Source organism: Lampetra fluviatilis, chromosome 16 (genome assembly GCF_964198595.1).
Source record: "Lampetra fluviatilis chromosome 16, kcLamFluv1.1, whole genome shotgun sequence".
Taxonomy (NCBI): Eukaryota; Metazoa; Chordata; class Hyperoartia; order Petromyzontiformes; family Petromyzontidae; genus Lampetra; species Lampetra fluviatilis.
In genome coordinates, this window is record NC_136290.1 from 9,611,286 (window position 1) to 9,633,317 (window position 22,032).

General features: G+C 45.2%; 1 protein-coding gene across 11 annotated transcripts in view; it reads right to left on the reverse strand.

Annotated features, from left to right (window-relative positions):
• LOC144936514 (alpha-1,3-mannosyl-glycoprotein 4-beta-N-acetylglucosaminyltransferase C-like) overlaps positions 1–22,032 on the reverse strand; it is a 191,260-nt gene that overhangs the window by 47,069 nt on the left and 122,159 nt on the right. For 10 of the 11 annotated variants that reach the window (XM_078863661.1, XM_078863665.1, XM_078863654.1 and 7 more), the window contains exon 1: positions 9,802–10,165. The exons of the other annotated variant lie outside the window; for it this stretch is intronic. The gene's annotated coding sequence lies outside the window, so the exon portion shown is untranslated. Of the gene's footprint in view, positions 1–9,801; positions 10,166–22,032 lie in introns of those variants that run through there. 11 annotated transcript variants of the gene reach the window in all.

Below are 22,032 nucleotides of genomic sequence, written 5' to 3' on the forward strand. Positions count from 1 at the left end.
CAGTGGCTTCCTAATATCGGAAGGAAGAGCGATTCAGAAGCGCATCTAAAAGCGCGCGATGCAGTGGCCGTCTTTGTTCGAGGGCTGGCCGAAAGACTCTGCTGCGAGGATGACCGTAGGTTGTGTTATGGACGGCTTCACGGGTAGCCTCATGGTGAACATCTGAAATGCTGCCGGCGAATGAACAAAGTGGGGGCAGAGGCATTATTAGGTGCTGAATTAGTGACCACAGTCACACTGTGAGCTCTCCCATTTAGCCAGATAGATTGTTGGGGCAAGTGCTGTTTGCGAACACCCATTACGGCTGCAATAATACAGCGAAGGGAGGGTACGGCCAGTTCCACAACCAGCCGCCTTTGTCTTCACATTGTTGATGAGAGTGGTGTGATGTTATCTTCCCTGCCTAGTATACAGGAGGTCGGGGGTTCGACCCTGACGCCTGTATATTTGGAGTTTGTGTTTTCTCCCTGTGGTCGCATGTATTTTTTCTGCAGGTCCTCCGGGTTTGCCTTCCACATTTAGAAGCATGCATTGAGAATATTTTGATTATTTTGGTACAATAAATGTCCAAATCATGGGCCACTTTGTTGAGCTATCACTTGTGGCCAGGTCGCTTCTAAAATATGAGTTAATACCTCAGTCGGCTTTGCCTGGTAGGATGGGGATGGTTTATATGTGTGCAGCAAATCTGGCTGTGACGGTCCCACCTGATGACGGAGACTTGTGTTGCCTCCGAAACGTCGTGATTTTATTATTTTATTTTTTATTAATTTTAATTAAATTTTTTACCTACGTGACTTTACCGAAAGAACTAAGAGTATTATATGTATTTGTATGTGTTTGGGTGATTTGTTTACCTTTCTTGTACTTTGCACTGTTATCGTTTGTTTGTGTTGTTTGTTGTTGTAACGTTCTTACACCGCCCCGACTGGACATCTGTGAAAAAAAGCTTCATTGCTCAACGGATTCCTCCAGCACAAAATAAATATTCTGATTCCGTACTCGGCAGGTTCTCGTTTAATGTTGAGACAGCCGAGGGGAGGCCCAGGAGAGATTCAGATATCGCGTGCCACTGACGTCATTCTTGGCTCAGTACTTGATCCCAGGTCACTGAGATACGAGTGCACTCGCCCTAACCACTTGGGTGTGCAACACGCATACACATCAACAGCAACAACAGCTGCCGTTCATCGCTCAGTGGCGGTAGCATCACCACAGCATGTCAGGCAGGCTCGGTGCACCCTTGAGGCCATATTAAGTTTTGAAGGCTCCCTGGTAGGAGGTAATGGGACAGACTTAGGTCCCATAGGGTTAAACGCCCGAGATCGCAGGCAGATGCACAACCTCTGTTTCCGAGTGTGCAAATTGCTGTGTGTTACTGCAGGATCGTTTGCTCATTGTTGTAAGTGTTGAGCCTCTGCCTCGTCATCTATCTCCTAGTTTTCATCAGCCTCCTCCGCAGAGGTCGATTTTGACACCTTCTGGTTCCAGTCATTGGAAAGGACACTCAGCACCAAAATTATTCTGTACCGCATCCACCCGTCTCTTTCTCACCAATTAACTCCCATTTATTCCCCTTTGTTTGGTGAAAGAGAAGCTTGGGTATGCAGCGACTGGACATTTGGGCTACGTGACCCATCCAGTCAGTACAACCTTGCTTGCTGCAGGAACTTGGTAAGGACTATGTATCCGTATTGTTCAAGGATCAGCGAGATCCTCACACATCAGATGTAGCAGACATACGAAAAACATGGGTGTCTGTGGAGGACCACACTTGCTTGAAACCACAGAAAATATTCCTTCAGTGGTGCCCGGCAAGACGATGCCGTCAGGGCATCTCTCAGCATGCTAAAGAGAAGATGCCCGGGCAGTTGTACAATCACTGTGGGACTCATTCCATTCCTGCAGAACCCATCTCGTGGTCCAAGCAGTTGAAATGATTCCACCTAAAGTCAGCCTGAAAAACACAATCGCCACGCTCCCACAGCAAATTTATTGGGAGGTCTCGGGCCCCTGATATCTCTTCGCACCTCCTTGGCAGATTGGAAATCTCCCAGCCAGCCGCAGTGGGTGGCTACTTCCTCCAACTTTTTATAATTGCAACTCTCGCAGGGTGAACCCAAAAAAATGCGTTTGGGCCCGAGGAGTTTTTCCATCTCAAATAATCCACAGAAAATGTCCTGCAGACCTGCAAACTCGAATCTAGAGGTCAAACATCAGATTGCCATTCTTTTCAGACACAAGTATAAAGATCCCACATGTAGCCTTGATGGACTGCTGCGGAAAGTGGCACCTATGCATGCCGACATGGCACATCAGGGGGTGGGTGGCCAGCACCACGCCCGACCGCCTTTGTCTCCCCAGTAGTGATTCTTACACACCCTGTGGGGTACTCATTTGAGGTTGAGTCGACCTAGGGGAGGCCCAAGACCGGTTTCAAATAATCGTCACTGCTATCGGCCACGACCAGGAATCGAACTCAGGTAACCGGGTTCATAGCCCAGCGTGCTAACCACTACACTACCGACCTCAGACACACACACACAAGCGCTTGTGCTTGGACATACACATAGATATACACCAATGAGTTGTCTTATAATTTGTGTCCATTACACCAAAGCATACACACACACACAACGCCTTGATCTGTACTTTGACAGATAAGTAATCTTTTGTCCGTGTGATTTGTTTAAATAGGGGAAGGTGTGAGAGTAGGAGCGCAATTCAAAGACACATCCTTGTCTCCTCTGTTAGTGCGAGAGCACCTAGTAAGCCACAGGAAATCAGCCTCACATCTAAAAAAAACAGAACCCTGTCAAAAATTCCCGCGGTGGAATGTGATTTTCCATTGTAAACACGTTTGTATTTCGTTTTATTATCATTATTATTGTCAACGTTGATTGCTGAAAAGCAGATGCCGGATGCACTTAGCCCATTTTCTTAAACTAAGCCTCACGGGGGTCTCTTGTCCGAGAGAATCAAAAGAAAAAAATTGAAGATGCCTGCACGTGCGTCACCTTGTGAGCAACGTAGAGCTTTCTGTGTAGGGTTGTTTTTTTTTCTTTCCGCGGTCGTGCCACACGGCTCTCCGATGTGTTTTCGGGTTGCGCCGCGCGTTGTTTCGGCCATGGTGTCCGACGTTTCGGGAGACCCCCTTCAGAATCCCCCGACACGTGGAATGAAGCGGTTAGACAATGTTGAGGCACGGCCCTAACACATGCACGCATATCATCGGAGAGCGACGTGCAGATTCCGACGGCTCGTATCAATTAACACGTGCACTGCTTAAGTGGAGCACAAATGCTTTTTGTTTTTAAGTTCCGAGCGCAAACTAAAAAGAAAAGTCTTCTTGGTTTTTTCGGTAAAGTCACGTAGAAGGTAAATAATAAAAGAATAAAAATAAAACACAATAAAATAATTCTCACGACGTTTCGGCCACAACGCAAGCAGCCATCATCAGGTGAAGAACAGGTCTGTCGGAAAGACGTGACTTTACCGAAAAAACCAAGAAGATGAATCCCTGCAGTCACGAAAGCTTTAAATCGAAAAAGCAAAAGAAACGGACGCACCCTTTTTTGCCGTCGTGGTGATTCTAGAGTCAACATCAGAGCCATGTGGGAAGCTGCATTGGCATTAACAATAAAGAGAGCGCGTGACAATAACACTTCTAAACCTTTGCACTGGGTACACTTAATGAACCAATTTCCCACCCCGATAACCATTTCTACTGCATCGAAATACTCTGAAGCACGTCGGATGACACCATTCCCGTGCGTGACCGCCTCAACACCCTTCCCTGTGGAGCCCCGTGTCTTGGTCTTTAGTGGCGTGCGCAAGAAGAAAAGCGGCACCCGCGGTGGCAGATCTCCCCTCCGGAGTCAAACTGGGTACGTAGCCAACACTGGACTGCAGTCACGCCGAAATGGGAGCTGACTCGATTTCCAATTATAGAGCGAGAAGGATCTGAATCTGCCCAAACAATATTTGTGGACCACCAGCTCCCTCTAGCCTGGCCAAAGCAGTCCCCTTTCTAGTTACCATTCCTCCAACGAGAAGACATTTAATTATGATAAGGTAGCTTTTTTAGTATTCTTCTCAACAGACGAAGCTATGCATCAACTACCACACACAATGGGTTGCTCAGCATGTCTGGGGGGTGGGGGCGAATCCTTTGTTAAAGGCACTAAACCATTCAGGCTACGAATCTCGTGTGATGAAAATCTACATTCGATACAATGCTACACAACTTCGCATTTTCAAAACGGTAATGTATTCATTTTCTAACTGGTTCCACCTCACCCGTACTTATAGCTCCAGAGTGGTTACTCAGACATGACGAACATCCTGGCCGTCATCTTCTTGGTTTTTTCGGTAAAGTCACGTAGAAGGGAAATAATAAAATAATAAAAATAAAACATAAGAAAACAATTCTCACGACGTTTTATTTTTATTTTTTTTATTTTTATTTTTTTTACCTGAAGACGGCTGCTTGCGTTGTGGCCGAAACGTCGTGAGAATTGTTTTATTATGTTTTATTTTTATTATTTTATTACTTCCCTTCTACGTGACTTTACCGAAAAAACCAAGAAGATGAATTCCTGCAGTCACGAAAGCTTTAAATCGAAATCCTGGCCGTCATAAATACCTCTGACCCCTTAGCTCCCGCCGCTGCAAGTTCAATAGAGAAAACACCACTCAACTCACCCGAATGAAGAAGAAACAAATGTTGTATCATCGATGTACTTTTTCAAATAATCCGAAGATAATTGCTCTCTCTCTATGTGATGCACAATAACCCACTGGTTCATTCGCCTTGCTAAAACTCTCACTTGCCTTCAAATCTTAGCGTATCTTCCTAAAAATGTATCATCGCCAAAACTATGCATCTTTCAAGCACTTCTTTGCCAGATGCATTTCCAGGCAATAAATAAGTAAATTAATAAATGAACGGCCACGGACTACAGCTGAGTAAGTTAAGTAATTTTGCAGGTGCAAATTGAGTTCACCGGGGGAAGAGCCGAGGAAATTACAAAGAGAAGGGTGACTGGACTTGCGCAGAGCTCTGTGACTTGTCACGTCACGTGCCATAATGCCCCGCTGTTGGCCCATCATGCCCTCAAATTTTCCCCTAGACTGGGCCAATCAAAGTGGAATTTATTTTTTTCCGAAGGAAATCCAATTACAGCACTCAATAGAGGTCACTGGGTGGCCGAGAGGCCCATGTCCCAGAAAAAGTGCACCCACCTCGCAATGGAAGAGCTTGCTGCTCCACAACCAAATTCCAAAGGGCTGGTGGGGGAGAGAGGAGGGTAGGTGGGTGAGTCAGGACCAGGTAGAGTAGTTGGGTGAGTCAGGACCAGTAAGTAGGTGGGTGAGTCAGGACCAGGTAGAGTAGGTGGGTGAATCCGGACCAGGTAAGTAGATGGGTGAGTCAGGACCAGGTAGAGCAGGTGAGTGAGTCAGGACCAGGTAGAGTACAGTGAGGGAAAAAAGTATTTGATCCCCTGCTGATTTTGTACGTTTGCCCACTGACAAAGAAATATAATATGCTGCGTGACTTGTTCATCAAATTGTACAGCCGGAGGATGAAACGCATCCGAGGGGGTGGCCACCGGGGAGAGAGTGGGTCGTGAGGATCGGCTTGCGAGCCGGTGCTTCGCGGATCATTGCGTCGTAGGATCGTAAGGGTTTTGGGCCATTGCTTGGGGAGGCCTTCATCCAGCAGTGGATTGATCCTGGTTCATGATGGTGATGATGAGCGCCGGCTTCAGGAACACGGATCTCGTTCTTTTAACTCGCATATAAAACGCAGGCTGTGACATTACAAACAAGGAGGAGCCATTTCGTGAGCAATTTACAGGAGGATTTGTTTGTAGCCTTTGGCATGACTACACGATAGCATTTGTCTGGTAGAAGGGGCATTTGGGTTTTAGTGAATTTGACCCGAATGCATCGTGGTTCATTAACATTCGTACTCTGAGTAGCGTCGCACATTTGCATATGTGGCTATCCCATCCCAGCCTATTCACAATGCAATGGAGCAATCACGTCAAGCCATTTTGGTGGCGATATAATATAACGGATCACAGCTTAGGGAATACACAAATTATAGCTGGGGGAACATTTGATTATTTAAAAAAAAAATGTTGCCTGCACATAATTTAACTCGAATGCTTTAAAAAAAATACATATTATTCACAAAACATCCAGAGCAGTGACAGCTAGCACACAATGCCGTACTGCCCCTACATACCGATGGCATATGTTCAAGCAGAGTAAAAGAACAATTTATAAATATGTATTTATAAAGGGATTCAGTTTTGTAACAATATTGATGTATGACTATTAAACACAATATATCAAAATCGGTAGCACATCTATGCGTGGCCTTGGGGGAGCTCATGACTGTTGCTTTTACCAGCGTCCCTCAAATGCGCAAAGGCATATTGACGTTTCAGTCTGCAAAGGAGGACACAGTGGTAAAAAACTAGAGGAGCATTTGCTCCTCTGCTCTTAGCCAGCGCAGTATGCAGCAATAGTTTAATAGTTATAACAGCTCAATGAGTTTAAACTTTTCACATGTAAAGCCTGCCCTTTTTGTTATCCTGTGAATGATGTCATGTTCCTGTTCTGTCTGTTCATCACTCCCCATCGCCTCTTTCCGCCTGGCTTTCTCTTTTAACGTTGAGCCGCGATGGGACGTGGAGTGTTCTCACTCACGGAACGATGCGAGGACGATAACTTGAAATATTTAGAGTGGTGGAAAAACTTTTTTTTTCTCCCGTATATTTTCAAATACACACACACACAAAGTCAGAAAATACCCTGCGGTGTTCCCAGCCACTAATAAGATTCCCTGCACTCGGTACTGGGCTAGACACGCAACGGCAGGTCGTAAGATTCACCACCGATGGCCGTGGCTGCCACCAGAAGTGCACGCAGTGATAACGAGTAACCCAGGGGCATCTCTTACAAACCGCACGTCACACACAGTCAAGGGCTGGGCCACCAACACAGCGAGTGACAACCAGTGCCACCTGCTACGCACCTCGCCCACGGGGTGACTCCTTGCCTGCACCTGATCTGCCGATGCTCACTGCGCCCGGCACAAATCTCGTTTCAGGTATCGGCTACGCGGTGTTGTCCGAGCGAGCGACTCAAGTGGCTGCAGGGTTTTGGTAGTACATGGCTATGCCATTTATTGTGAAAATTCCGTCACAGTTCCTATGATTGCTTTTTCATTGCTTTCATGGCTTTATTTTGGTGATTTCGAAAAGTGTATTGGTTTGGCCATGTTTGTTTGTTGTAGTACAGAGTTAGACTGATGGCCTTAATCTAAGTTGTCTTGTGGTTGTTGTTGTTGTTGTTTGACTTGCATCCCACTGGGATTTTTGCACACAGCGTTGGTGTACGGTGTTTTTTTCTGCAATATTTTGCTGTCTTTTCTTGGATTTTCTGTTTGCACTTAGTCACATATTCACTTTAAGATGTTTTTTGTTCGTGTTTTTGTTTTTTGTTTGTTGCGGTTGCACCCGATTCAAGACCCGAATGGCTCACAGGGCTATACCTAATAAATGAACTTGAACTTGAAGTGGCCCGGCTTTCTCTGCCCGCAACGAGTGAACTGCAGGCACAACTCCGACTGATCAGCGCAAACCAAAGCCACCACACATTGTAGTAACGTGACAACCCCCCCCACACTCCCATCCCGGAGGTTGGCTGGAAGAGCGCAGAAGCGTGGTCACCAACATCTACGCCTCTCTATCAGGAACGAAACAGGAGGACTTCTCCACAAATCTAGCTGTCGCCTGATGAAGCTAGTTGTAATCACCGGCGAAACGTCGTACTCAGATGGTAAATGTTGTGGCTTGTCTCTCCAACACACAACCAGTGTGCAGTAGTAGTGACGAGTAGACACGTTCTGTTTACGTGACAAACCTTACTAGTTGGCTGTGTCGGGTGGTGGCGGGTTTTAACGACACATTTATATATTTACGCGATCTAACCCAAAAACCCCTCTATTATAGAAGAGGCAGTTGGCGGACCACGCTTGCTGCTTCGTTGATGTTAAATATTCCCGGCTCCGAGAGTCGAGCCACGCGCGCTGCTTTCTTTGCATCCGCTCATTTAAATTCCGTTGGGCTGACAGACTCGTCTCTGATGAGGACAAGCATCAGCAGCAGTAGTAGCAGTAATAGCAGCAGCAACAGCAGCAGCAACAATAACAGCAGCAGCAACAGCAGCAGCAGCAACAGCAACAACAACAGCAGCATCAGCAGCAGCAACAGCAGCAACAGCAGCAGGAGCAACAGCAGCAACAACAACAGCAGCAGCAACAGCAGCAACAACAGCGGCAACAACAGCGGCAGCAACAGCGGCAGCAACAGCGGCAACAACAGCAGCAACAACAACAACAGAAGCAACAGCAGCAACAACAGCAACAACAGCGGCAACAACAACAGCAGCAACAACAGCAGCAACAACAGCAACAACATCGGCAACAACAATAACAGCAACAGCAGCAACAACAGCAGCAACAACAGCAGCAACAACAACAGCAGCAAGAACAGCAGCAGCAGCAGCAGTAACAACAGCAACAGCAGCAGCAACAACAGCAGCAACAACAGCGGCAACAACAATAGCAGCCACAGCAGCAACAACAACAACAACAGCAGCAACAACAGCAGCAACAGCAGCAGCAACAACAGCAACAGCAGCGGCAACAACAGCAGCAACAACAGCGGCAACAACAACAGCAGCAACAACAACAGCAGCAACAACAACAGCAGCAAGAACAGCAGCAGCAGCAGTAACAACAGCAACAGCAGCAACAACAGCAGCAACAACAGCGGCAACAACAATAGCAGCCACAGCAGCAACAACAACAACAACAGCAGCAACAACAGCAGCAGTGTTCTGCGCGGCCCTTTCCACATGTAACAGCATCGCAACAGAGTCCGGCTCTCGTGCTCACTGGCAGAAGCACAGCGACATGGCACGAGATCATCACCTGTGCTACTCGGGGTTCCTGATTTTGTCTTACCGTTGTTGTTGTTGTTGTTGCAATTATATAATAGTTTCGCAGAACCTTAAAGTAATAATTGTGTAGTGCGAACACACAAAAAAAGATCCGTTTGTCCAAGCAATCAATTGTCCCAGGATGAAGTATTCAACGGGTTCGTGATGTTATGACGTTCAGCACTCCACCGTTTTTTTTCTGTAGTCTTTAGAATGTTTTTCTTTAGTCATAGAAACATTTGAATTTGTAAAGATTGCTTTACACCTACGATTGGCACGGTTGGCTACGTACGGCGAGAGAAAATTCAATAGACTATACAATTGCCGAAACATATGTGCTCATCCATTGCGAGCAGTTAAGAGCAGTACAACCCCAAATTTAAATACATGACTACAAACGCACTTGATATATATAGTGTAGAGATTTAAAGTCCAAATATATAGCACATCTGTATATTTCTAGATTTGAAGTTTTCGTGTTTTTTTCGGTAAAGTCACGTAGGTAAAAAATAAAATAAAAATGAAAACATCCATATGAAATCACATCTGTATATAAAAATAAAAATAAACTTACATCTCACCGACACGGCTAATTTAATTGTTAACGATACTCATCTACGTTTCGTGACGCTGTACAGAAAGAACCTGCAATTATGATGTCCATCATAATTGCACTATAAACACTTACTGACGGTTATGATGAAGCAGCAGCAGCAGCTCCTGCCATGCATTTTTATTTCCATTACGTCTTGCATTAAAGTTGCTTCGTCAATAACGACTTACCTAGCGGGGAGCACGTAGCATCATCACCATCATCCGTCTCGTTCTCTGCCCAGGATGACGACTGATAATCTGCCCTCTTCTCAACGGAGCAGCCGCCGCCTGGGTTAGCGCCACTTGGCTCTGGCGGTCAGATTCGCCACGCCTGCTCGCTGGACCGTCTTCATCCACCCCCCTCCTGCCCCTTCCAAGCCACGGGCAGAGCGGAGCGCTCGCTGGCTCTGCTCCGGCTGCTGCTGCTGCTGCACGGGGCAGCAGAGAGGGCTGTGAGACTCTGCCGTGTTTACCGCCTCTCCCCGCCGGAGCGCATGGAAGCGGTCTCGCAGCTACCCCCCACCACCACATCCACATCCACCCCCCAAACGCGCGCACGTCGTTCACGACCGCCGCGTTCTTCCATTGGGCCGGGCGCAGAGCCACCCCGCCTCTCCTCCTCCTCCCCAGATCCACCGCTCCCCTCCCTCTCTCCCTCCCCATCAGCACCAGCACCGCTCCCTCCTTTCAATCAGCACCCCCCCCCACCACCACCACTGCTCCCTCCCTCCCACCGCTCCTTCCCCGGAACATGAACACGAGCTTGCCTCCTTCCCACACGTGCAAGCACTCCTCCTCCCCTCCTCCCTAACACATCAACACTCGCTTCCCTGCCTCCCCGCCGCGTGTTCCTTCCATCCCTCGCACATCAGCACCAGCAACTCCCCCACCGTGCATGCCCCCCTCTCCCAACCCCCTTCCAACCGCACCATCGCAAGCGCGCCTCCACCCCCGCCGTCTGCCCACCCCCTCCCGCCCTCCCTACCGGACCCCATTCACTGGGGAACGCCGTCGCAGAGATGGGGGAAGGAGCGAACGTCGGGCCGTGAGACGTGATTAAGAAAATCTTGCACATCGGCGTCCCTGGCTTGCCCGATCCCTCACGATTAATTATCTGCCTGCCATAATGTCACCCAATTTAACGGGCTGCGGTCACTGCGTTTTCTCCACGTGTTTTTTTTGGCTGGCTGAAATCTCTAAAGCCCTCCCGGAGATCCATTAACATTGAAATTACCAGCTCATGAAGATTATTGACACAATGCGGCGGCGATTAATGATTCTACCCGCATGAGTGAGAGAAAAGACTCGTGCATTCTGTTGCTTTTATTGGAGTTGATGGTTGGAGCATGAAACAATCGTCCCAAGCAGCACATCATATGAACCACCGGTTCATTGCGTACACTCTGGTGACAATTCTAAGTATTTAAATTACGCATTCCTTGTTGCGAAAACACACTCCAAGACCAGATACAATATTGTAATTAACACCTGCATTAAAAAAATATATACTTGTTTTCTCCTCATAAAAATGCCACACTTTTAGTATTACCAGCAATCGCAATAGTTATGTATTTGCAGATGTACGAGCGTGTGTTATTGGGGTGTGTACGCGTCAGCATGAAGAGAGAGAGACTCTCTTTGTGAAGTGCTAATCATGCTATGTGCAAGATGTAGCTAAGCTTAGTGACGGAGCATTTGTATATCTGCACATACTATAGATGTATGACAAATGAACCAGACAGCACTGTTTCCCAAGGCCAGCCTTAACCCACATTGCTTATAAAATAATCTAAATCCGTGCATATCGGAGACTTGGTTCAATTGAGTTAACAGCAAGAGTCGTGTATGAACAAATGTGTAAAGGCTATAAATGGTGCAGAATTTGATTATTTAAATAAATGTTGGTTTGGAAAGCCCATAGGCTGATGGACTCAAACAAATATTTGACTGCACACGTTTTTGCAGTTGTGCCATGCAGCTATCCAACGCTGTACCACGTGTTATTCAGCACGATGTCCGACGTTTCGCGATATATTATCGGGAGCTTATCAAGGAACTGAATTATGAGCAAAAGTTTGTGAAGTAGTTTCCAAAACGTGAACCGAAATGGACATCACGCCCCAACAACCTTGAAATACAACAACCCACCACAGCCTCTGACAGCTCGTTTTAACGACACTTATTTTAAAAACCACGAAAACCACAAAAAAAAAACATTTGACTACATGTGGGCAGAACGTTGGAGGAAGTTGCGGTGTGGAGGGAGGGATCGAGAGGAATAGGGAGGTGACGGCTTTTTGTATTTATTAAAAAAAATCAGTAATTTAATTTTCGACCACCCAAAAAAACGCGCTCTCTGCCACGATGCGAGTTTGATGCCCTCCAATGCGAAGCACCAATCAAAGCTGCCCTTGCGCTCGCCAATGCAGAGAAAGGGCCCTTGCCTCTCGCCGCCGCAGCGCAGTTTCAATGCTCATTCATCACCCGCCACAAACATAACTGCTGGGGACATGACACACCGCGATGTATATTACAGCGAACAAGCGGTAACAAATCATGCTGATTAGCTTCGCAGTGGCACGACCCCCCCCCCGCTCCTTCACTAAAAGCCCCCCCCCTCCCACACTCAGCACACGTGTGATGAGCGCAGTCGGATAGTAGCAGTAGCAGCAGCGCATCCTCGCTTGTGATGTGTCTGTCGCGTGCATAACACGCGTGGCGGGACACGTGCTCGTGCAACAGCTCCGTTTTTTTTCCTTTCTTATAATTTGCATAAATTACATTGACGGAGTGACCCAATATATTATTCACAGAACCCCCCCACCACCCACCCTCTCCTCCTCCTCCCCCCGTCAAAAAAAAATCTAAAAATCCCACCCACCCCAGCCGTTCTCATATTAAAAGTCATGGTTCAATTCTTGTGCTCGCAGCACATAAACCGGATTTATGAAGCCATTGTTCTATTACGCTTCAGAATATGATTTGCAATAAATCGTGAGATATGTGTTTTTGTTTTCTAATTGTTATCGTAATGGCACATGTATGATATGCTTCATTTTTTATGTGCCTTTTATATCGTGTAGAGATCATAGCTTTAAAAACATATTTAAGCTTATTTGACGCGTATATTTAGATAGTTCTAAGCAATAACAAGAACAAACTCAACACATTCGTCAATAACACTGTGGCCTAAAAACGTTTCAAACAATCGTCCTTTTTCATCTGATCTTATATTCGTATCTTATCTTATATTCGTATATTATCTACATGCATATAGCGCCTTTTCCTAGGCGCTTTACAACAATTATTACATTGTACAACAAAGATGATAGTAGGAATAGGGGTTTCCCCTTTTTTCTGGCAAACAAAAAAATGCAAACAGAAAACAAATCAGAGTGTGTTTTTTTGCATTTTGACCACAAGTATTGTGGTTAATGCAGACATGATTCCTCGTAAAAAGGTTTCAGTTTTGTTGCCAGAAAATAGGGGGAAAACCCCTATTATTATATTTTGGTACTGGCAAAGGAGGTCTAATAACAAAGATGATAGTGGTTTTGAGATGAAGAATTGGGATATTAAAAGTGGTGGCGGAGCCTTCAAGGAGGGGTTGGGATAGGCCTGGCCGGAGCTGGTGTGGCGACGGAGAGCTGTGGGGGCGGAGAAATATTGAGGCATTGCATTGGCAAGACAGAGGGGGTAGTCAAGGGGCGGTAGCCAGACACGTGAAGGCGCTGTGGAGAAGCGTTGCTACGAAGAAGCGCCATTGCCCTAAACGTTGCCTATTCTATACTTTTAAGGCCACAGCGTTATTGGCGCACGAGTTGAGTTGTGGTTGTTATTTGTGTCCGTGAACGGCCGACAATGCAAGTATCAGCGAATAATGGGTTTAATACAGCATCAGTAGTAGCAAGCAGGAATGAAAAATCAACAAAGATATAGCGCCCCAGTGATTTAGTTGGGTTTCACTTCACTTGTTATGAGTATGTGTGCCACAGTTGGATTATTGATATTTCTATTTGAAAACTTAAAATGCCAGCTGGTCGATTCCTTGCATTGTGAATTATTATCACTTCATGCTATTGCGTATTATTATTATTGTCATCATCAATACAGTTTGAACCGAGCAAGCTGAGTTTGATTCCCAGCCAATGGCTAAGATCAGCGGTGGGTGATATCTGAACCAGATTTGAATCCTGCTCACAGTCACTCACCCGCACGAATCTACGTGGTGAATTATGGCCAAGCAAAGCCCTGTGAACGACATGGCATGATCAGGCCTACAGCCAGCAGTGGACTAACTAAGGCCTGTGCGTTATAATCAGATATCTTTGAAATTGAAAATTATCTAATTACATCATATTATAAATAACACGTACATACATGAATGATAAATAACCACGTACACTCAACTAAAATAAAATGTAAAAATCCTTCACACAGTGGCAAATAATTTGCTACATATATCACGCTGTACCTTGTATATCCCAAATCAGGTAATGGGAGCTCAACCTGCAAGGCATGGCTATAATGTTGATTGACAAAAGGAGACCATGCCAAATGTAAATCAATATTCTTCTCCGAAGGACATTTGCTTGTTATTTTTGTTACTAAATTGACTATAAAGGTAGCACTTTGTTATCATTAAATACATTACAATAAAGAACCCCACAACAATGCACCATATTGGCTTTTAGAAACATTGAGTAATTTTAATAAGATAGCCCAATTAGGCGAAGAGTCTTATAGCCTGAATAAATATACACTGTTCTCAAATTACACGATGAAAGCTCAGTCAGAAAATGTACAAAAGCAGTCACCCTTAAGCAAAGATAAAAAAACTCAACAAAATGAATATGGATCGTTTTTAGTTTATTGTATTGGCGTCTAAGCATGGTTCATTATAATCATGAGTCTCATCATTATTTACAACCCTTTGGCAACCCACTGCTTGATACATTCCTCCCCATGCCACGTTGGTCAGGAAGGTATTTTTTCCCCTGGAGTATACTTCACCACACTGGTACGTGCTCTCGGGCTGGAATATTACTCGCAAGATAATTCCGTTCCACCTTTCTCTTCTGCAATCACTCCAGTGACAAAAACAACAACAACTTATAATGAAAACCCAAGATGTACATGTGCTCTTCTCTGCAGGGTATAAAATGGTCATTGTGCCAGGATACGCATCTTTGGCTACGACCGATTGTAAGCTCACTCCTAGTGGTGAGCTTGCAGCGAATTTGAAGCAGCGGCAATCACATTGCTTGGGATGCCATTCGCAGTCCATTGGGAAACATTGGTTGCCAACAGGAAAGATTTCAAACAACGTTCAACATTTTTCTTCTGTCTCTTAAATATCGTCGTTACAATAACTCAATGCCGCAGATGTGCATTTATTTTTGGTATAAAATTCCAGGTAAAGTTTGCGAGACACATATGGCCTAAGCTATCCGATTATGTACCACGCAATCGGTTACAATTCTCTTACATTTCACTTCTGTATTGTAAGGGTCGAGCGGTGGTGCAGTGGTTAGTGCATTGTATTACAAACCTAGCAGAGTTGAGTTCAATTTGGTGGCTAGCATCAGTGACAATCTGATATGTGAGGGTAGTGCAGCCACCAACAAACATTGGTTGTCTTATACTAAGCTCCGGCATTTATGCCACTGGATTCACCAACCTTCATTATCCAACGTAGTGAAGTATGGTTAAAAAAATCCCCATGATTGAAAGGGTATGGGTAGGCACTCCATCCAGCAGTGGAGTGACAAAACGCTAAAAATTATTATCATACTTTTATATAAGCGCAAAACTTTATCTGTGATGAACGCTGCACTTTCCGTCGTTTTCAAGCAGGGGGCGCTGCAAAGCTACGCGCCCCCTGCATGGACGACGGAGGCGCAGGGACAGACGTCCGATTACGTTGGAATGGATCTGCAGACGGCGGTCTTCTCGCACGGCCAGCAGCTCTACGTCGCCTTATCTCGATCCCGCAATCCCAAACAGGCGAGAGTTTGCATTGAACCGAACCCCCAGCCAGGCCATCTACTTAACGACGAGAGAAAATTCACACGAAATGTCCTTTTCAATAAAGTCTTCCAGATGTAAAATGATATAAGCTTTTAATTAAGAAATAAAATTATCTAATTCAAAACATAATACAATTCAAAGATGTTTAATTTTCAAACTTCAAAACGGAGCATCGGGTGCTTGCTTGAATGTGTCGTTCGTGTGCAATTTTTCGTATGACTTTCCTGGCCGAAGGCTGTAAATGGTTATGAATTGTAGTTGTATTCTAATAACGATTTTTTTTCAATTGTTTACACATTTGACTGTTTTACTGATGTTTTACAATCTTATTAAATTACTACAAACGTGGGGCTGAGAGTATTATCTGGTACCTCTCTTGCATCGTGCTCAGCCACTAACGTACCCCAAAAACACGTTCCTTCGGAGTGGGCAGGTAGGAACTTGGTTGGACAGCGTATTCGTGCACGACAGAAAGCTCGCGGTCACGTGACACACTTCAACCAATCCGGGAGCGTACTACATGTTTGGGAGGGGCTATGCACGACAGACAAATAATCCCTGGTGGGCAGTGTGGAACTGTTGTTCTTACCTGTAATACCTCATTCGTCACCAGGGCTTGCTACCAATTAGGTATGCAACGATTCACCACTGCAGGGAGTTTGCATGAAATTGTCATGATTAGGGGTTATTATTTGATTCAAGATTTTAATTATTCTTGAAGATGTATTGTTAAATTTTAAATCAATGAAACACATAGGCTTTCTCGACCAATATCAATCATGACCACGTGTGTTGAGATACATTGCCTGAATTTAAACATGACATAAACCCACACTGGCGTGCTGAGGTAGTAATTCATTGGCAAGTTTTGTTCACTTTGACAAACCTTACTAATTTATTGTGTCGGGTGGAGGTGGGTTTATGACACATTTACATTCATACGCAATCTAACCCAATAAAAAGAAACGTGATCACGAATGTTTTTGTAACACCTCGTTTGTATTGTTTCTCACTGTTATCGCTCGTCTTCACAGTTTGGTTTCCTCCCATTGGTCTGAATGTCTACGCGGTGCATGCTGTGTAGGCCATGACAGTCAATTGACCATACTTCACCACGCTGGACAGTGTATCAACCAGCACTACCCTATGCGGCACGGTTAATGCCGACTGCACCTTTTCCATCTACATGGTGGTGGCTCAACCGGATTTAGATACTGAGGCCTGAAGGGGATCTGATGCATTCTGGGTCATTTGGTCAGAGGCAGCTTGAAAGTAACTTTGCACAATATCATTGCTTATAACTCGAGAACCAACGTTAATTGAAGTTGGCATAACCTGACCTGGAAGTGAGCAAACGCATTTTAACGGGGAACATTTATGTCTTTGTGACCACCGCATCACTGCCATCTGCGAGTCACAAAAGCGATAGGAATTGTGCAGAACAGTGCGTATTTGGACAATGCAAAGGGGGAAGGAACGGGCGGGATTGCACCCCATCAATCATACATCCATTGCAGCTAATGGATGACAACTGTGTCGAGGGCCACAATAATGAGACAAAACTGAAGGCGCTGCCTGGGCTGATAAGTTTACACAAACCGTAAATCAGCGACGACCGCGTGGCACCAGCAAGCCGAGCAGAAGCTGAGGGCCCCGAACAGCTCAAGCCCCCCCCCCCCCGCCCAGGCTGATGAAACAAAAATAGTGGTGTATCAAATACCAGCTGACATTTAAATCGTATTCAACGTAACAAGTGACTTAACACAGACAAGCCAAATTCATCTCTTTCAACCATATCTCGTCTACGTATCTATGTTGAACTTCTTTCGCACCGTATGTAGTCAACCGTGCTAATTGGAGGTGCTGGGGAAGAGCAACAAATTAACACACACGAAAAAAAAATCGGTTTTTAAGAAATGTGTTTTCAATCTAGATTTAAAAGTGCATAGCTCCAGTGGTTTTCTCAAATTGAAAGGAAGAACGTTCCAAGCGAATCTCATCTCATTACCATACATCTCTATTTTTGTCTACATTTCTTTCATCTCACGTCATCTATATTTCATGTCTCTATGTCTCTATCTCTTTCGTCGTATCACCACGATTTCATGAATTGAAAGGGACCCGCCCCCCCCCCATACTAAATTCTAATTAGGTTCTTCAATGGGCTACCACCAACAGCACCATTCTGGCTGCGAGCAAGCCTTGCTGCCTCGCTTGCAGCATCCGGGACATTTTTTCCCTTCATTTAAAATATTTATCAGATAGGACTTAATTCTAGATTTGAAGCTTTCGTGACTGCAAGGATTCATACTCTTAGGTTTTTTCGGTAAAGTCACGTAGGTAAAAATAAATAATACTTAATAAATAATAAAAATAATAGAAATAATAATAGAAATAAAATAATAAATCACGACGTTTCGGAGGCAACACAAGTCTCCGTCATCAGGTGGGACCGTCACAGCTGAATTTACTGTATTAAGTGAGGAAGAAAAATCCAGGAGGCAAGCTCTTAAATACAAGTTAAGGGGGGGAGGGGAGGGGGAGGGGCTTGTCTGAATGGGGTAGGGTACCCCATTGTATAGATTGGACTTTTAAATGTACAGGTTGTCTCCGACTTACGACGGTCCGAATTACGATATTTCGATCTTACGATGGCTTTGCGATTTGACAAAATCGTAAAATATTTTACATTTCGCGCGGCAGGCAAACGCCGCAGCGTACAAGGTACGATGCTGTACGTTGGGACGCTGCCGGGATGTTCTGTACGCATCTCCCACTCTGCGTGGTGATGCCTCTCACTCTCACCAGCGGTCGCCGGAGTTAAGTTGTCACAGTGTTAGCGCGTGTATTTTTTTCTGTGTTTTTTGTGTTTCAAAGCCCAATTTTAGTGAAAAAAGCATGTATTGTAATTAATAAATACATACAGTATATAGTTTATACAGTACGGTACTGTAAATTGCTCTGTTTTGCTAAATGATCACCATTCTTTAAGACTCCTGGGTAGGCTAGGCCATTTTCGACTTACGATATTTTTGACTTACGATATTTCGACTTACGATATTTTCGACTTACGATGGGGTCGTCGTAACGCATCTCCATCGTAAGTCGGGGACTACCTGTACTCATCCTCCCCCCCCCGCCCCCCGATACGTACAACTATCGCTTCGCAGCTATCATAATTTCAACAGCCACGATTACGTAAACAGCATTTATTTTCCTAATGCCTGTGACCAAATAACCCACGATGCACCCACCCAATCTCGTCAGATTTCAGACTAAGCCGGGCTTGATCCTGGATAGTACTCAGGTGGGTGACCACCATGCAAAACACAGGTGTTATAAGTTGATTGCGGGGGTACGTATTCTTAGGTTTTTTCGGTAAAGTCACGTAGTTAAAAAATTATAACTAATACAAGTAAAATAAAATAAAAATAAAATAAAAATCACGACGTTTCGGAGGCAACACAAGCTTCCGTCTTCATTTTACTTGATACAGCAGTCGTGCTGTGACGGTTCCACCTAAAGACGGAAGCTTGTGTTGCCTCCGAAACGTCGTGATTTTTATTTTAATTTAATTTTAATTTTACTTTTATTAATTTAAATGTTTTACCTACGTACCGAAAAAACCTAAGAATATGAATCCTTGCAGTCACGAAAGCTTCAAATCTAGAATGCGGGAGTACGGTTTCATCAAAGGAGAGTGGAGATTATTCTATGATCGCATTGTACTTTGCTCCAAAGTCTATGCTCCCCGCATTCACCAATCTTCTCTGACTGATGTGTGGTTAAATAATCACGGCAACCGACAAGGTGTGGGGAGACCTTTCACCAGCTGTGCAAATAAGTCCACACGAGTAGTGTACAGGGACTGCGTCTTTATTTATCCAGTAACACATGACGTACTATTACTACTATTTTTTTTGTTTTACCAGGTAAATCCCACTGAATGATATAGCGACCTGGCCACAAATTATTGGTCAACGAAGTGGCTGATCATGTGGAAATGTATTGCAGCCAAATACTCTTAAAGTATGTTTCTAAATGTCGAGGGTAAAAAAACGGAGGACCTGGAGAAGAATACATGCGACCACAGGGAGAGAAAGACACGCAAACTCAAAATATACAGCAGCCGTCAGGGTCGGGATCGGGATCGAACCCACGACCTCCTGTATACCAGGCGAGGTAGTTAACATCTTACCACCGTGATGATGAGAGAGAGACGCAAATTCCAAACATACAGCAGACATCAGGGTCGGGATCAAACCCATGCCCTCCTGTATACCAGGCGATTTATTTAGCATCTCGCCACCATGATACCTCAATACGCTTGCAGGGAGCTTTGCACCCAATGTGCCCCACGTTCCCAATTTCAGACCCATTTTTTTTCTATTCGGGTTCTTCTCGATCCTGCCCTCATCTTCTCTAGCCAATTTCCCTTCAATCCTCCCCACGGGTCTTTAAAACGTCGAACCCCTTGAATCCTTCTGCGAATTCAGCGGGCTCACGCCGGTCGAACGTTCAACACAGCCAGCCAATCAGGTTGAAGCGGTTTCGCCCTCCACCAATCGGTGACGAGCCAAATTTTCGTGGGCGGGGCTCACGGCACAGCTCCATCAGAGAGCTTCAGCGCGTGGCGGCTAAGCCAATGAGAATGAAGCGCACTGCGTTCAAACAGCTCGGTCGTTAAACCTTTGTTTGTTGCAGTGTTATTACAATAATTAAGAGGGTTTGACTTACAGCGTATCCTATAGATAGACAAAGGGGCTGTACACTGTACGTGTATTCTGCACATTAGTTTGTACGTTAACTGCAGGATTAGAATGTTCCATCGCGCGCGAATATTCATTATTACTTTATACAAAAATTACGATGTGTATTGTGCCCATATTACAAATACAATGCTTATCTGGCAGCTATACATGTTAATACTATGTTTTCACATATGAGGATATTAGTTAAGAAATTCCAAGTATCAAGCAATCACTGTGATACAAATGTAGTGAGTTCAACTGAGTCGCAGACGCACTCTTTGGAGGCAACACATTTATTAACACCAACACACGGGATAACTGCCCCTTAACAGGATAACAACCTATGGTGGTGACCACCAGGCTAACTACACTGCAACTAGCTACAATGGACCGGACCACAGCTTGGGTCCAGGTCCACGTGTTGGAGACTCTTGTAGGACGTAGAACGTAGAACGTTGACGAAGGTTTCTTCAGGATGAACAACAGCAGCCGGTCCCACTGGGGGGACCCGGCTTATATCCTCTGTGGTCGTGGCTGGCTCCGCCCTTAGCCACGCCCACCTTCTAGAATCCTCGAGCAGGATTTCGACCCTGACACGTGACCACCCCTTGCCCCCACTTGGGGGCCCTGTGTAGACTTTACCGGTCACGTGTCCTCCGGGGTCAACCAGAGTGCCACGGCCCTTAGTAGCCCCATTCCTGTGGCCGGCACTCCCGCAGCCTATCCTGTAGGGGCCGGCACTGCACGCAGAGCGTGGTGCCATCCAGCGCTGTCAGTCAGCGCTCACCGAGCCCCTCTAGGGCCACTACTGCACCCACACCCACGTGGTGTCCGCGATGTCGCCACATCGACGCCGTGCCTCTCTAGGGCCGGCGTTACACAGTGACATCCCACGATGTCACTACACAAATACTGTAACAGAGTGGAAACAAATTGATTCAACTCCACAGCTAAATCTGATATGCCATACAAATACAATACTTTACATTCCAATGCAGGATTATTGGTTTAATTTGACCTCACATTGAACAATAACATACATTGGCTGATTTTAATGGTTTCCGACTCAAGTTTAAAGCAATAATGCTTTAGCTCTGTCTACAATTGGGGGCCCAAGATGACTCTTGCTAAGACGAAAAACACAATTTTACGATAAAATTGTATTGCTTTGAGAAACTTAGGCTCTAGAAAATTGGTCACATTGATCAAAAGTTTGCCTAAAACTGAAAAAAATCTTTATAAATAGTATCTGCCTTGAGAGCCTAGGTTATGATATCTTTATTTCCCAGGTAAAGCCCACTGAGCGATCAGTGTTTTTCCGAGGTGACCTGGCCACACGTGGTAATAGCTCATCGAAGTGGCTTATCGCATTTCGGCATTTATAGTAGCAGCCAAATAATCTAGACGGATGTTTGCAAATGTGGAGGGCAAAACCGGAGGACCAGGATAAAAATCAACGCAACCACTACGGGGGGAGAGAACACGCAAACTCCAAATATACTTGAGTCATAGTTGGGATCGAACTCACGACCTAATGCATACTAGACGAGGAAGATCGTAATTCATTACCAACGTGACATTGCGCAATGACATCATTAAGGGCCACATCATCTCACCATGTCACGTGGCACGCGCCATG